The sequence below is a fragment of the Urtica dioica genome, chromosome 4 (genome assembly GCF_054948205.1).
Source record: "Urtica dioica subsp. dioica isolate 48M chromosome 4, U.dioica_male_clone48M_v1_H2, whole genome shotgun sequence".
NCBI classification, from domain to species: Eukaryota; Viridiplantae; Streptophyta; class Magnoliopsida; order Rosales; family Urticaceae; genus Urtica; species Urtica dioica.
The window spans coordinates 48167402-48174292 of NC_142759.1; positions in this window are offsets into that span (position 1 = coordinate 48167402).

Here is a 6891-nt window from a genome sequence, read left to right on the forward strand (position 1 = left end):
AATTAAATCTAGCAAAATCGTTGTCAAGGATGTTTAAAAAATAACAAAAGGTAGAAAAAAAAATTATTTTATGATTCAAAGGTTTTCAAAATACTGAATGTTTTCCTATCTGTCAGATTTCTTAGAAGTATTATAGGAAAAAGAAATTTTAGGTAAGTAAAAATCGAAGTTAAATTCTGATAAAAGAAATCAAAGTTTTTCCAACTATATATATAACATATACTCATAATAATGTATGTTATTGGTATAGTATAATATAGTATTACTAATCATGATTATAATATACATAAAAAAATTATACAAAATATATTGATGAAAGAGGGAGAAAAAGGAAATAATATAAATAAAAAGATATACAAAATATATTGATGAGAGGGTGAAAAAAAATTAAAGGTCGGGGAAAAAAAATAAAGGATAATGTATGTTATTGATATAGTATAATATAGTATTAGTAATTATGATTATAACATACATAAAAAAATTAATGTTTGGAAGGAAAAAAATCAAAATTGGAAGGAAAAAAAGAAAAATTCAAAATCAAAATAAAAAAAGGAAAAAAAAAACCAAAATCGGAAGAAAAAGAAGAAAAAAAAAAGGGAAAAAAAAAAAAAAAAAAACCGCCACGTGTCGCCCCCTGGCGGTGTCACGTGGCGGCACCAGGATAAAAGTTAGAGAGGCATTGCCTCTTATTAACTATTAAAAGAAATCAAAGTTTTTCCAACTATATATATAACATATACTCATAATAATGTATGTTATTGGTATAGTATAATATAGTATTAGTAATCATGATTATAATATACATAAAAAAATTATACAAAATATATTGATGAAAGAGGGAGAAAAAATGAAATAATATAAATAAAAAGATATACAAAATATATTGATGAGAGAGAGAAAAAAATTAAAGGTCGGAGAAAAAAATAAAGGATAATGTATCTTATTGATATAGTATAATATAATATTAGTAATTATGATTATAACATACATAAAAAAAAATTAATGTTTGGAAGGAAAAAAAATCAAAATTGGAAGGGAAAAAAAAATTCAAAATCAAAATAAAAAAAAGGAAAAAAAAAACAAAAAAACAAAAATCGGAAGAAAAAAAAAAGAAAAAAAAGGGAAAAAAAAAAGAGCCAAAATCGGAAAGAAAAACAAATCGGAAGGCAAAAAAAAAAAACTGGCCGTCACGTGTCGCTCCCTGACGGTGCCACGTGGCGGCACCAGGATAAAAGTTAGAGAATCATTGCCTCTTATTAACTATGATAAGGACTAATCATTATCGAAAGTTGACCTTAGGCGCGTCAACGACGTTATTTGCACTCAGAATTTTGATGTCTCTTTACTTTTAAGAAAATGTTGCTTTTGTGAAACTTTCAAGGAAATCAGATCTTAGAATGATATTAACAAAGAATAAGTCAAAATACCACATCGTGAATTTTCTTTAGGGATGAACTACAACATTTTTTAATGATTTTTCCTCGAATTGGAATAAGTTTGATACAATTATCCCTTCTGCAACATTGGAAATTTTGTAACGAATATATATATAAGAGAAAAGTATGTGTATGTATGTCATGATAAGAAACTGTTGATGATCATCAGGACGTCACAATTACATAAAAGTCTAATACATTAAAAATATATTGCTCGGAGATTTCAATTAAAACTCCACTTACAGTATACTGTATATACCCGCCAAACATTTGTCTAATGTACTTCAATTTCAAGTAGAACAAATAAATATGTAGTTCAAATTAAGTCCACTATACTGTTGACTTATTACAAATGTCAACGTGTAATAAAAATATCCCGTAATAGGGGTTGTCTTGTCAGTTACTTTAATATGAAAAAATAACAAATAATTTTATTGAAATATCGAGTTTAATTTTTAGTTTTAAAAAATGTCGAATTCATATCATCTGTTTAACTAAAATGACAAAATTGTACCCTGAAATTGATAACAGTCTCACTTTCGTTGATGTTAACTTTTATATAAAAAAAAAAAAAAAAAACCGAATAAAATCTAAAACATGTACCCTAACTTCCAAATTCTCAATTTTGAATTCAAAAATACCCTTAAATCAAAATTAAATAATAAAATTCATATCTCCCAAGAGATTACTTCATTTTGTGTTCGAATTGCAACTCTAAATCCTAGATTTTCTGTTCGAATATGTAATTTTGATGACAATCAATTGTCGATTTTTATCTCTTGCCTCTTTTTTGTGTTCTCCATGATTCAGAGACTGTTTGTCTTTCGTTTTAAAAAAAATTACATATATGGCGCGAATGAATAAATATAAATGTTTACATTTAAATATTATAGTCAACTCAATGAAAAAATCAATAAAAAATCAATAAAAAGATATTTGTGGCAATGTTATCTATTTCAAGGTATAATTTCATCATTTTAGTTAAAGAGATGACATGAACTTGACATTTTTTAAAACTAAAGATTAAACTAGATATTTCATTAAAACACGGAGTATATATGTGTCTTTTTCCCTACTATATAAAAGAGTGGTGAGGCAAAGTGTTTTTATGTTGTCACGTGGCGTTTTGAATCTTTTAATGTCTTTAATTATATATATTTTTTTATTTATTTGAGAGACCCTAAACTTAACCAGATTGTTCTCTATCTATTCTTAAATTCATGTTTCTCTCTCGTTCTCCCTCTCTCACACACATAGACGAAGCTAATATATGGCGAATTATATTACTATATCATATAGTCTACATGTAACTAATATATTTGGTAATATCCTAATTTTAGATTACTCTTTAATAATAATATTCCAGTTTAAATATGGCTATTAATCTCAATTTTATCTTATTTATAAATCCATATATATTTGAACATGTCCACAGTCAACAGTACTGCAAAAATAAAATAAAAACTAATGCAAATAAAAACACATCCTAATACAATTTATTTGAATAAACATGTACAAATAATAAATATTACTCTAATTTTGTAAATAAAAAAAATTGTGTGTTTCATTTATCCATATAGTTTCTTTTATTTATAGATAAATTTATACCGAATATCTGGCTTCGTCCTTACTTACATACATATCATCATCATCATCATCATCATCATCACGCACGCACGTATCATATATTGTATATTACGTAATAATATACTTTTTAATGGAACTTGGAAGTATATAGTTTCTTCCATAGTATGCTATATGTTGCACAAATCCATACAATGTTTTTTATTCTTTCCTTTTTTTGCATTTTCTACAATATACATACAATAATTATATTCATAAATTATTTAGTAAAATATTAGCATATTTCTAATCAATATACGTTTCTTTGAACACTATTATCATGATAATTTGTTTTTACATAGTCATTAATTAAGTATTTGAAGTTTGTAAAAAAAATTCATCTAATTTTTTGTCATTTAAATGTATTATTTATGTTTAGTTTTTGTATCATTTTTCCCTTCTGATTTACAATCCTTAAATAAAAAATCGATTTATTATGTCCTTAAAAATAATTTTAGCTTCCTTAAAAATACAAATTTTAGCTTTTAATGTTCAATTATTAGAAATTTATATTATTTCAAACATAATATAATAAAGGTGTTTGAATGTGTGACACCTATAATATATATTCTCTTAAATTATTTTAAATAAGTTTGAATATATTTCTAATTATACTTTATTAATATTGAATATGCGTAGAACTTGAAAATACTTATTAGCCATCAAGGGCATGGCCAAGAACTAGTTAGATAAAAAGGCACACAATCACTAATTTATACTAAAAAAATTTAACAAAGAGATCTTGGATTTAGCTCAGTCCATGTAGACTTATCAGTAAAATAAGATCAAAGCGAAATGTTCAAATATACCGTACAACATTGATTCTCAAACTTGAATAAACTTTAATCTATCGAGAACTCCACAAAAGAATTCTTCAAGATGATTAACCATCGTCGGAGATATAATTAAAAAACCAAAACAACTCACAAGTAAAAAAAAAATAGAGAAATAAAATAAGGGTCTTCCAATCTAGTATATGACTGTACATGTGACGTGCCACCACAAGTGTGACTCAAACGAGTTGTATTCTATCGCTACGATAGGAAACCGCATCCAATAGGAGCCGCTCGAGGTCCCACACACCGAGTTGTAGTCACGTGACTCTGAGACATCTAAAATTTTCTTTAAAGTTTCTTTCGGATGCGTGTTGGTCGGAAATGGTCCCGCATTGTGTTTGGGACAATGTAATTTCTGAACGATCTACGTTGTCCTAGTGTCAAATCACGGTATTACTCCGCCATATGTGAGGGTTTTAATGAATTTGTCCGTGATGTCGGCCACATTTCCTCAAAAAAAAAAAAAAAAAATTCGAGCTTGCAACCATGATGAGCTCGACAAGCCTTTCACGTGACTACTGCTCAGATGCGAAATAGCGTCCTGAGAGCTTCGTTCCACTTGTGGCTTCTCCCGTACTCGAACAAGCCCCTCCCGCAAACCTGATCCCATGGAACCACGTTGCATACACCAAAACTTCACACAACGCCATTAATGTAAGCTATAACAATGAAAGTCTATCTCTTGAGTTCTTGTTGAACTTCTATCAAATTTATCAAGATAAGTCGTGTGGTGTTAATTAATCCCCGTTAACTTATCAAGCAATTTTTTTCATTCGTCTGTGACGTTCTCGTTATTCCAAAATTTGCATCTTTCTAAACGTTGGATCACAGAATTCCTAACTTGAAGAGCCTGATTTACGAAGGTTCCGACATTGATCATTAGTCACTACCATAATTATTGACGGAGAAAAGGAGGTCTCGTGGAAATATTAAATATTCTATTTTTAATATAGTTTTGGTAATATGATTAGTGATCAATATGCATTAAACTTAATGTCACCATTCTTTCATTTTTTTAACTAAGAGAAAACAAAACTCATTATCTAACCCGTTTGACAATCTTGGTATCACATGTGGCGTATATCACTAATTAAGCATAGTTAATTATAAACAAAGAACATTGTGTTTCTTATGGTAAATCATCGATTAACCAACTATTACAATTTTTGTTTAAGTGTGAAAAAAAAAAAATAAGAGTGCAGTACTTAACAATAAGTGTGTTTGCTTTGAGGTAATGAAATGTAATCACATTCTTGATAATCTCATTAAAGTAATCACATTATCAGAAATATGAGACTACAATATTCGGTTATACAATTTAATCTTTAATAAAATTCATATAAAATATAATTAAACTAATATAAAAAAATAAAAATCAGTTATCACTAATTACTTGACACATTTAAAATGTGCGAAAAATTGCACAACATAGAGGAAAAAAATGAGATTAACATTAGAGTTACACCATAATTTTTTATACATTTAAAATAAAAACTAACTTATTTATTACGGATCTATAATAATGGTATAAAATTTATTATTCAGTCTATTTAATATGCATAATAAACTGAATTAACAATATAATATATACGATAAAATATATTATTATCAATATATCTACCTATATAATAGATTTTTAAATTTAATGCATGTGTATATAACTTATATAGATAATATCATATATATATATATATATGTATGTATATATATATATATGTATGTATATATAATATAATACCTAGGCTTTGGGAAAAACATGTGTTGTCGCACGAAAATGAACAACGATTTAAAGCTTCGGGCGGTTTGACCCAAGGCCGGACCTAGTGGCCGCACCCGAGCCAAGTGTGGGAACTCGAAAGTCTCGACTTGAGGTTCTTCCAATCGGAGGCGTTCTCTAAGGAGAGAAGGGGGTGAATGGGGTGACGGTGCTTCTTATGTGCTGCCTACGTACCTGAGCACAGTAGGATCAAGTTATAACATAGTTCAAGGCGTGTGTATATGCTGTTTGAGGTGCAGAGCCTAGAGGGTGTGCTCGACAAAGGAGACGGAGCGCGAAGGAGTCCTCAGCAACGTCTCAAGACTCTAGAATCGAGTGACCCGAGAGAGAATGTGTGTTTTCTCTCTTGCAGACGAGGGAGATTCTTAGTGAAGAATTCCGGGCACAGCCGTGTGCATTGGAGATGAGGAAGATTCTCAGTGGAGAATCCCGGGGGCAGTCGTGCGCGGGAAATTTAGCGCTCGATCAAAGAAAATCGTGCGTAGAAAGTCTTCGACAGTGTTTCAGAACTCTGAGAGCGAGTAATCTTGAGGATGAATGAATGTGTCTCTCCCCCTCACTGAGAAGGGAAGTGGATGTGGAGACTTAGGAGGACCTTTGAATACACATCGGGAAGCGCACCGCTGATTTTGGGTGAGCCCGACGATTTTGCAGCGTGCATGGAGCACACGGCCGCGCACTGGCGCGCTACGTCTTATGCACACCGATCCCGCGCTTCCTTCAAGAAGCGTGCAGCGATGAGCTCTTCTTCGTGTGTGAGTCAGACTCGGACTTTCGGGCCATTTTGTGTGGGTCTTAGCCGTTGTGGGCTTTGATGGGTTTTTTAATGACCCGGTCCATTGGGCTTCAGAATTCGAAATTTCATGCAAGTCGTGCAGAATTTAATGTTTCGGGTTTTTCGAGAACGACCGACAATAACATGTACGCATAAAATAGAATTTTAAATTCAATGCATGTATATAACTTAAAAAAATATAATATGTAATATATAATATCGTGTATATATACGGCTATGGATTTTTCATATATAATACAACATATATACACAAGTTTAGAAAGAAAAAAAAAAGCATGTATGTATATTACTTGCTAAGTACTGAGATTTTAAACTTATTTGTATGTATATAACTCAAATATATAATAACTTAGATAAATTAAATAAATAATGATTCCCAAATCTAAAATCATAATATATTTGGTGGTATTAGGATTACTTCAT